The following is a 10,821-nucleotide window of genomic DNA, read 5'->3' as shown; positions in this document are numbered from 1 at the left end:
ATATCCTGTGTTATTTATTAAAGACGAAGTTATATTTTGATAATAAAACTACTGAATATGCACGAAATCCTTTCTTTTGTAGTTTTGTATTGACTATTGGGTGACCATTACAAAATCATGCTACTAGGACAACAGTATATCTGTATCAACAGTTTAAACCTAGGGCAGAACTTACTTCATTGTAAAGTTTTCCTTTCCATGATTGGATGTCACATTCTCTTGATTCTATTGAAAATCTTACCATTTTTCTATTTGCTAATTGTGTTAAAATGTGTTAATAAAGGGTGTTTGTTTTATGGCTATTTTTTCACAAACTATTATAATGATGAATGATGACAAAGATGACAATTTTGCAAATATAAAAATATTTTTAATATGTAAATAATAGATATTTTCATCTATAAGTGCAAGTATATTAAAAAAAGTGATGTACCAATAAAAGTAAAGTTTATGTTACACTAAGGGTTACAGAAACCATACATGTCCAAAGTCTCCAAGAAGCTTCGGCATTGTCATTTCTTTGGCAATTTAGAAAGCCACTGTTAGGTGGTTTTCAACCAATGTGGCAAGATCTATACCAACACCTACCCATTACAAATACGAAAAAATCTGTGAAAAACTGTGCAATCAACTGATAAGGCCTCATGCGGGGGCACAGTGTGATTATTGTCAAAAAATGTGCTAAGAAAAGAGCTAAGTGGAACATGACTTAGACCAGACTTATTTTAGACCACACTTAGACTATATTGCAGCAGAGTTTGCTACTTCAAGTTAGCTAAATGACCACATTATTAAACACACTTAGCAAAAGGAGTATGAATGAGACCAGTACAGATTTGATTGCAAAAATATCCTTGATATAGGGGAGGAGCCATATAATTATGAATGTGCATATAGTGAAATGAAACTTTTTATCAGGATCTTGTCTCTTAAAACATTTTAATAGAATAGATGTTATACTTGTCCAGGTTTTAAATGTGATATCATTAAAATACTTAATGAAACATAGAAAAATGTGTTTTGATCCTAGTAGCAAATTGTACAACAAACCATTTGTAAACTTTAATTAATGAAGTGGAATAGTATTAGAAGCAGTTAATTAATTGTTCGATTCAAATTGTTACAATTGCTGAATAAATATGAAGAAGTAAAAATACTTTTCACTTTCAAGTATTGAATAGCTATCTATCTACTTCACTCCTAGAACTACCCTTTATTAACAAAGGACATACATAAATACATAATTAAAATACATTAATATCATAAATAAGCTTTATTTTCATCAGAATAAGTTCCAGCTAGAGTCCAAACCAACAAGTTTTTTCTTAGATATCATTTTGCCAAGGATGTTTCTGAAAACGTCGCTCGCATCGTCGAATACATCAGATATGCCTAGAGGGTACTCGGTCATCATTATCATAAATGCGGGCTTGTCGACTGTGGGAGGACAAAGGCAGTGAACGATGATGATAAAATATAAAATAATAAAACCAAAGAAGTAAACTGCGACACTTACGGAATGTCCTGTTTTTTTTACCGTTCACTTTTTTGCTACATTCAAACTCGGTGATGTTGAACTGAAAATATAATTAGGGTGAATTTTAAAGCTTTTAAAACAGACGTATTAATTTTTGGTATCTACTTACAGTAAACATAACTATTACAAAAATCACAAAACTCCACCTGAAAGTCATAATTTTGAAAAATTTAACTACACAAAAATGTATACAAATCAAAATAAAATTTAAAGTGACATTGATACTTCAAAAGTCGCGCTAAAATAACCTATTTGTTTTCAAGATTTGCGTTATATTTCTTCGGAAACAGGTCTGACTTAGACGAGAAAGAAATAAACGAAGTAATGGATTATTAGCAAAATCATTTAAATTTTCGATAAATAATGGATTAATATGTAGATTTTATTCAAAAAGGAAAGGTTGTTATTATTTTTAATATTTATAATAAAGTTTGAACAGGCCACAGTTAGTCTGGCACAACGAAACGAAAATAATAAAATATTGCTATCTATGATTGTAACCAATAGATGGAGTGCTTTGTACAACAACTGTTGCTGATTGGTCGACATGCAGAGTGCATCTCTTTCTTTTTCGACAGCAAGCAAAATGGCCGCAACTCATTGTGATACGACAGACGTGTTGGAAATTTTGCGTGATGTCGTGTGTTATTCGTCGTAAATAAACATTACTGTTCGAGTGTCGCGTCCCTTAAGCTAGTTCTCGACTGCTCAGTGTTAGTGCATGCTGTGTTATATCCAAGTGCTTACTTTGTGATTTAACAACCAACTAAAAAGGTGTTTTGTCTGTGTTTTGTGCCTTGTTTTCGTCAATATATTCACCCTGACATCTGTTTTGGATTTATGTTCACTTGATTAAGGTAAGTCGACTGCTTGCATACACGTTCATCGATAAAACTTAGTTTGAAACTATTTATGATGTGTGTAAATAGTTTTGGTTTCCAAAAGTTTTGACAGTATTTTGTCTCGTTTGTTTATGAAGTTTGGTTCGCACGAGCGATAGAGATAGTAAAGTAAATGGTATGCTCAAGTCAGTCCCTATCCCTTGGAAAGTGTGCCGCGTATTATTGTTTTGGTGATGACCTATTACGAAATGCATGATGTAGAGTGGCTTAGGAGTCGGAGGTCGAACATGGCAATTAGTCGCTGGCCCTCTAAGATTAAATGTGACATAAGGCGCGTAGGTAGCGCTCAGCGAACGTGCGACAGTGACATCATATTCGCGTATTTTAAGAATAATTATATGATATTTTCACTATCACACGTCTGCGCTCGGTACGAGACAGTATTTACGTCACGCTTCGCGCTAGCCCCCTGATATAAATGGGTAGTGTTATCAAAGGATGGATGTTCAATGTGGATTAGGCCAATGTTGTGTTTGGCATGACAAAGTGGTGTGCCTTCAGTTACAACACTTTTTATATTCAACAAATTGGTGTCAATTGTTGGGCATACATTAAAGATTTCTAAGAATGTTATCCTTTGCAGTAGTGCAATGAATATTTTTATCTTATGTGTACAGAACCTGATAAGTTCCTTGAATAACTAAACATATATCTGAGTCTAGGAATTTGTCAGTAAGCTCATAAAATATAATTTGTGTTCGCATTTGCATTATAAATGATATGTTGGCAAAATTATAATTTGAATGTGGTTGGGCAGAGTGCCAACAGGTCTCCTTTGATGTTTGCATAATAATACAGGAAAACCTCATTAAAGATGCCATTGTTTTTTAATTTGATAATATACAAACATTTGAAGATATTTCAAGCACAGTCATGGACATATTTCTAATATTGCCTAACTTGATACTTGATAAATAATTTTTATGAAGCTTACCTTGAAAATGTAATGTTTTTAACCTGAGTGTAGTCATTTTGAATGGTTGTTATCTAGAAAAGTGTATTTAGGCAACAACGAATTACAATGATTTACAGTTCAATTATTAAATTACACCTACAAAGTGTACTAAATTATTTTTATCAAAAGAAACAAATGTAAGTCTGAAATTTAAATGTGAGCATATTGTTCTTAGTTTTTCTATAACATGTATTGACTTCCCACACTCAAAGGTATCTGTTTTGGATCAAACCTATTAACTATATGTTTGTCCGTGTATTTCCTAATCAAATTAAAGAATAGTTTAATGAAACCTATATAAACCTTCATCATTCTACATAAATTATTAAAGTATGCATTATTTACAAACTCACTTTAAACATATTTGGTCTAAAAATGTTCCACTTTTAAGCAAATTGGCTCTCAGTCTCAAAATAAAGCTGTTCACCTAATAAGTACCTTAATCTATCAAATAGATAGGTGTATAATAAACAGAAAGAGCTTCTAAGTGATAATTTGTTCGTGATAAGTAAGTTCCTACACAGTATGCTGGTGTCATAAGTAACAAACCAGGCTCTAACAACTCTCAACACGAATTCATAGAATAAGTAAATAACTAAATCATTCAACACATATAAAAAAAGCCCACCCACACAATTTCCTTGAATGCAATTGCTTAACAATTTGTCTTGTATGTAAAAGTGTAAAAAACAAATAAACTATTGATGCTTCAACATGTGTAACAGGCCTGTGATGTGGAGAAGTGAAACCACACCAATTACACACGGCAAGACATGCAATGGACATTACAAATGTTACATAAATCATGCCACTGGAACTCATTCAGGTGTAGATATGAATTCATGTAAATAAAACTACTGGTTTTGTTTGACGTTGTAGGTTTATTGCCCTCATTATTGATTTAGTAATTTATGAGATGAAATTTGTAATACAAAAGTCATATTGTTGGCTAAATATTTCCAGAAAAGAAATGTTCAGAGTTGCAGATGTTGATATTTTTATTGTTGAAACTTTGAATGCCTGTAAAATCTAAACTACTAGGTATTTTTGACTTCAACAAAAACTCGTGTGTTTGTATACATACAGGCTTTATTGCGACTTGACATACCTAGTAACATTCTCTATTATTATAAAAAGTTATGATACTTTGTTGTACAGTAAAATAGTTTGCCAAGGTCAGATCATTGCTACACTGTTTTTGATTATTATAGGTTGTATTAAACAAACTTATTTTGGTTAATAGTCAATTGATTTTTAGCTAGTCCCATGTCTAGAGGCATAAGGAATGATCATATCTGTCTAATTCTTATCCAAGATTAAGATAGTTTTATGCACAAAGAATAATTGCTGAATACTAAATGAAATGCACTTTTAAATGCTCTGCAGTGTCAAGATGTGAATAAACACATAAAAACATCTAATATCCTTATTTATTTTATGCAAATAAACAGGCAGTATCGAAGTTAATGACTTTAGCACCTTTTATGTCAGCTAATTCCAAATAGTAAATATGTTTTGCGTGTAGAATTCCTCAGTCAATTCTTGCATTATGACACATAAATCTTGTCTGACCGTTACATGGCTGGCACTGCAATAATATGTACAATGTTTAAACAAAGGACAATTACTTATAATTTGTGGGTGGATGTCTAACAGTTGACACTGTATTCTGTAGGTTTAGATTAGTTGTACATATGTTTATGAAACTTTTAAAGTCTCTAATGGAGTCATCTTTACCAAATAGTATTTAATAAGCATCTTATGCCCTTGTTGTTTGTGTTATTAACTTCTATCTCTTCCCATTTGCATTTATTTTAGTCCTGAGATCTGTAATTATATCTAAATTTCATTTTAAATCTAGAAAATAAAATCAGTAAGTACAGTCACTAATATTAGTGAACAGTAGTTTTGGTAAATATTTAGGATAGTGGCATATTGAAATTGTTTTGTTTGTAGTGTAAATATTTTAAACTATTATCGAATTTCTATGCTATGTAAATTTATATTGTTATCCACAAGACAAATGCTCTCTTCTCATCATACACGATTCTGCGTTATTCTGCTATTCAAGTTTCGTCCCATCTTATAATTTCCTGTAATAATATTATATGTTTACGAACAACAACGTAAAAATCCCGTAGGTTAAGAGGTTTAGGATATACCTACTTGAATTTTGTCTAATGACAAAGTACAATGCTCAAACAAGCAAAGGAACCATTCTCGTAACTTAAGAAATATTTGCAATCAGAACTGCCATCATACATGAATAAATAGTACTTAAATTATCAACTTTATGCACTAGAGTTGTCGGCATTTAAAACCTCCGTATTAACACTTGCAGATCGTAAAGTTTAGAAAGGATTGCACATACGCCGTATGTTCCAAGTACATTAATGCTAAGGCCAAATTATTCTGGTGGAGGAGACTAGTGACAGTTTGTCGTGCTCTCGTCAAATGTCGTTACTATACTTACCATAATACGGGATATATGTGTAGGTGTGTCATGTCGAGGTGGCGCGATAAGGAGTTCCCCGAAACACGATTGACACGGCATAAAATAGAGTGTAAGTGCAATAATATTGTGATATCGTTATAAGGGTTACTCCACACAGCTGACTATGGATTTTGTCGGAAGACTGCAGGCGTTTAGCGGAAGGGAGGCTATAAAGAGAAGATTTGCCTATGTAACATGAATCTACTTCCAAAATTGTTTGCCAGTTACAAGATTGTTTGTTAGTAACTATTCATAACTGTAGAAATGTAGTCTTTTATAAATAATAGCGCTGGATCCTTTGGTCCTTGCTCTTGCCTTCTTTTTCTTCTTGATCGGTATCACTCTTGTCAGAGTGGCCGTGGTCACCACTTCAGGTGTCGGTGGATATCTTCGCAGCACGTCGCTCCTATTCTGGCCACCTTCCTCGTGCATTCTAGCATTAATGTCGAGTCATTTACAGTCTTATTGCATAAAAATATAAGCCTTTCGCTAATAGTATGCATCTAGATAAATAACATCTCATACTTACAATCTGTTCGCTTATATCTGACTAAACGGAAAGCATTTCTTGGAACTTAATCGTTTAGTTTATTTTTACGATATTTAAACTGTATTTTGTTATCATATGATACGAAATTGTTATCATATGTCGTTCTTTTATTTTATTTACAATCAGACCAAGAACAGTCGTGTGAAGTAAGCTTATTATAATGTTCTTCTATCCTCTGTAGCCATAGTTGTTCCGTTTTGTACCCGAGTAAATCCTCATAGACTTTCTCCAAGGCGGGGAAAGCTGGAGAAGTGTACTGTACAGGCGGACTCGTACCAGCTAAAATCACCGAAGTGCTTCATTCTTTATAGTGCCAAGGACCAGGGGACCGCGATTCCCGGCATCCATAGTAGTTCCTAAGTTAAGTACATGCTTAGCTAGTAGACAATAGTAACAAGTTATAGAACAGTTATAGTCCACACTAGAGAAACCAGTGTCCGTTGTGTATGCCCTTCACGCCGGCTACACACGTGCCTTGTGTGCGTGAGTCCTTAGCGTACGTAGTGTGAATTATGAGCTTAATTAGTACGTAAGAGGTTTGTTAGGAGTAGGTGCCTCGAGTTACAACGAATACTGTTGTAAGATCATGGTGGTGATGATAGAAAACCACAGTGTACAGTTATAGTTCTATTTCTTTTTAAGTAGAAGATGACTGCCTAGTTTTGCATCACGTAGGGTTTAGTAAGGTCTTATAGCTTCCCATTTAATACTTTCAGCAAAAATCTCAGTTTATACAGATGTAAAATAAAATGAAGTATTATGAATGGAAACCTCCCAAGCCAAAAATCTACAAGCCGTAAAAAAATGTTGTCCTCCTCGTTAACTGAACAATGTTTAGGAAACAAACACCAAACTAAATATTCCATAAAACTTGCTAACACATTATTGCAAACTTTCTGAAATAATAGGATTGTATAACAGTTGGCAGAGATGCCTCCATGCTTCAATATCCCTGCCAAAATCACGTCTAGGGTTAAAATATTCATACATGACTTAAATCACATGTATCTGCCGGAATAATAGTACTTTATCGTGGATAAATATAAATAATGACAACCATTACGTGGTAAGTATAAATAGTCGTTTGTAGTTGGATATTTTCCCCCTATCTTTTATGTAAAAGGTTGAGTATTATGACTAGTTTCATATAACTGAAAACAAAGGATTACGTTAATCGTATTTTATCTCACAATAAACACATCATATCAAGGTTTGTCAAAGACTTCTGAACTAAGACAAAAGTTAATTTGAATTCTAATTATAATTGATCTTCTTCTTAATAAGGGTTTTTAACGTCTGATGAGATCTTCTGAAAATGTCCAAGACTGGGTTGGACAGCAGGGATAAAAAGTTTTGGAGAAAAAAACTTAGGACCGTGGTACCCAAGGGCCAAGGTCCAAAGTTGGACATTTCTAGAGCACTGATCCCAAGAAAATTGTCAAAAATCACACATTAAACATAACATTAGTTAAGTATGGTAAATATCCTTTCACCTGTAGGCAAACATTAATGTACGATATTATAATGTCGCTCAGATACGGAATAATAACTAGAATGCTTACCATTATAGTGCATTGCGAAATAACTTAACCTTTACCGTTTAGTACGGCAATCAGGAAACCTGTTTCATTAGATTCCAAATACTTATTCACCTGATATGTAATATATACATAAGCTTCTTACTCATTTAACTAATTAAAAACTATGATACTCGATATGTAAGTGCTGTGATAGTTACAAGGGTTAAATAAAAACGATTGGTTTTATTTTTAACATACTTAACAAACAACAAATATTGAATCTATTTTCAAAGTAAGTTTGACAATCAGTGGCACAGCTTAGGCAAGATTTTTATTATAAAAGTTTAATAGTTCTAGTTTCTTCATGTTTATATTATATATACAATAAAAACATTTATAATAAGGCCTAGAACTACACAAAGAAATAAAAATCGCAGTATAAACGACTTAGATGTCGTTCGGGGAATAAATCGCATTATACATGCATAAGTGAATCATTCGTAATAATATTGTTGCATTGTGATATGAAATAATCTTGTTATAAACCGTCACCCCCGTATGTATGGAGTGGATAATGATAGGAACCTCTTAAGGCATTCCCACAATTAAATACGAAAAGGTTGGTTGACTAAAATACTACCCAATTACCCAATGAAGAATAAGATTTTTGTCTATTACGTCAAAAAGAGTATCTAAACCATGGTTACCGTCAGCTTTCTCGTATGAAAATAATCCGTAATTCAATATTTTCACTGTGAGAGCTCAACATAATTATCAGCCAAGATTTTTCAAGAGCAATACTCCCTGCTCTACATATTTTTATCCTTACCTTTGCCCTTTGAGCATACTCCGAGGCGAACTCAATTTTCTCCCCGCTATCTGGTCTGACGTCACAGATCAGTTTAAATTTTATTGACTCTTTATCTGTAGGAAGAATTATAGGGGTTATACTTTATCCCGCACGTGCAACATAAAACGATGGTGTTAAGATTACACTAAAGTGCGCTCTAAAACTATTAAACGATGGAGTAAAAATGCTGACGTAAGCCCATTGAATTACTCTGGTACGTTTCACATACTTGCAACTTTTAGGTAACTAATTGTTGTTGGGTTATATTTATTGCAATGTTTCTTGAGTGAAACATCATTGAATTATGTGCGAACCACCAGAAGTTTCCTCTCCGTTTCGTTCCGGATTAGTTTTAACGTTATTCGGGTTTATTTTCTATTAGTTTTGGTTTATGTAACTCTCATATGTTCTAACGCGAGTGGGCAATGTTAGGCTGTAACTATGAGTAATCCTTGAATGAACACATTTTTATGTTTTGTCGTGACGGTAATCATTATCAGCTATTCCCCTACCAACATACTTCTCACTATATTAATACGCACTTATTCAAACATTAAGATCAAGTTCTTGTAATCGCACAAATACATAAGAGACTTATAGTGTTATCGCCTATTTAAAACCCATTCACATTACTCATACTAGTTTTAAGACGGGATCTATCTGGGTTCTAGGGAAGTGCAGTAGACGCCGGGATCTCGTGAATTGTTGACGTCATAGAGCTAATGACTCGTAATTGAGAAGACGATACCCATGTCAGTGTATGGAAATGATGGATACAAGTAACCTAGTTGGAGTGAAGTTGGTCATAAATTTTGTCTTGTGAAAGAAGATATAGGGCAAAGAGTCTTGAAGTTAGAAGCCCATTTTTACTAAGGTATTAATTGATAACCATATCGCTAACCTTCATTAAGTAGTTGGAGAGGCACTGGAGAAGACTGGAAAGTTTTTTTTGGAAACAAAATCGTATATTGTTGACATATTAGCCTAAATCATTAATAGTATTCTAGACTTCAAACGAGGCTAGAAATAAAACTTTCAGCTTAATAATAAAGGAATCGCCGAATCCTATTCCACGTTAAAATATTATCACAGACGAATGCTTCTAACACAGTCATGAAGGAAGTACGCTATGCCCACAGCCAGTTAACAAGTTCACAGTCACCCTCGCCACTATAGCCAGCGTTCATTGTTGTTTGTTTGTGCGCAAGCGCCGATGAATGAAATCGGACACTCTCGCCGGCGCGGGCGCACGCACTCGGACATAATTGTCGGATTGTGAGGGCTGCCACTGGAACACAACGTTTATTGATGCTTTGTTATCATTCACCAACCTCATATAAAATGGAACACTCTTTAACAGAGTTTTTCCAGTTTATTTTCGTGAAGAAACTCGAATTTGTCCTCATTCAACATTTCGTCATGGTTGTCATCGAAACATTTTTTACATGTTACATTATTAACGATGTCGCCACAGAAATGTTGATAAATGAAGAAAAGTTGAACTATTTATAATGACAATATAATTAATTTAGTTTGAGAACCGTTAAAAGGCTAGCATGGCCTCTTAGTTAATTTATAACGAAATTACGTACATGCGAGTAATTTTATAACTGCTAGAAATCTGCGATATACACGAATTGCACATTCACTAAATGAATAACTGGTAAATGGCGTAAAATGTATGAAAGCGTCCAGTAGACATTGATTCGTCGTTAAATTCGTTTGTGTAGCCTCTCTTTGTAGTCGTACAGTTGTAAAATGTTCCACAAACATACCAATTAACGCTCGGAACCAATCGGTTTAATGCATGCAGTAGCCGTAGTACTTCAGTTACCATATCTACTGTTTGAAATTCTTGAAACCAAATTGTGTATGAAATAATTCATCCTGTAATCCTCAAAAGGTTTTGTACCCCTGGTCATTGGACATTTTCTTTCTTTTAAGTCGTATTACTTGAACTTAAACGTTAGTCAGTGGATTAACTGAAGTATTTACCAGGTTTTACCTACAACC

At 33.7% G+C, this 10,821-nt stretch overlaps 1 protein-coding gene and 1 long non-coding RNA gene across 4 annotated transcripts in view; one reads left to right on the top strand and one right to left on the bottom strand.

Annotated features, from left to right (window-relative positions):
• Positions 1 to 1,250: 1,250 nt before the first annotated feature.
• LOC113505593 lies at positions 1,251 to 1,903 on the bottom strand. The gene is made up of 3 exons (XR_003401636.1): positions 1,647 to 1,903; positions 1,517 to 1,577; positions 1,251 to 1,437 (listed from the first exon to the last, which is right to left on the bottom strand). It is a non-coding gene; the product is annotated as an uncharacterized LOC113505593 (long non-coding RNA).
• A 177-nt stretch (positions 1,904 to 2,080) lies between these two features.
• LOC113505691 (rho guanine nucleotide exchange factor 12) overlaps positions 2,081 to 10,821 on the top strand; it is a 94,030-nt gene continuing 85,289 nt past the window's right edge. For 2 of the 3 annotated variants that reach the window (XM_026888494.1, XM_026888493.1), the window contains exon 1: positions 2,081 to 2,394. The gene's annotated coding sequence lies outside the window, so the exon portion shown is untranslated. The remainder of the gene's footprint in view (positions 2,395 to 10,821) is intronic. The other variant, XM_026888495.1, reaches the window with a different exon arrangement.

This window comes from Trichoplusia ni, chromosome 26, assembly GCF_003590095.1.
Source record: "Trichoplusia ni isolate ovarian cell line Hi5 chromosome 26, tn1, whole genome shotgun sequence".
NCBI classification, from domain to species: domain Eukaryota; kingdom Metazoa; phylum Arthropoda; class Insecta; order Lepidoptera; family Noctuidae; genus Trichoplusia; species Trichoplusia ni.
The sequence above is the reverse complement of the archived record's forward strand: the minus strand, read 5'-3'. Positions and strand labels throughout refer to the sequence as shown.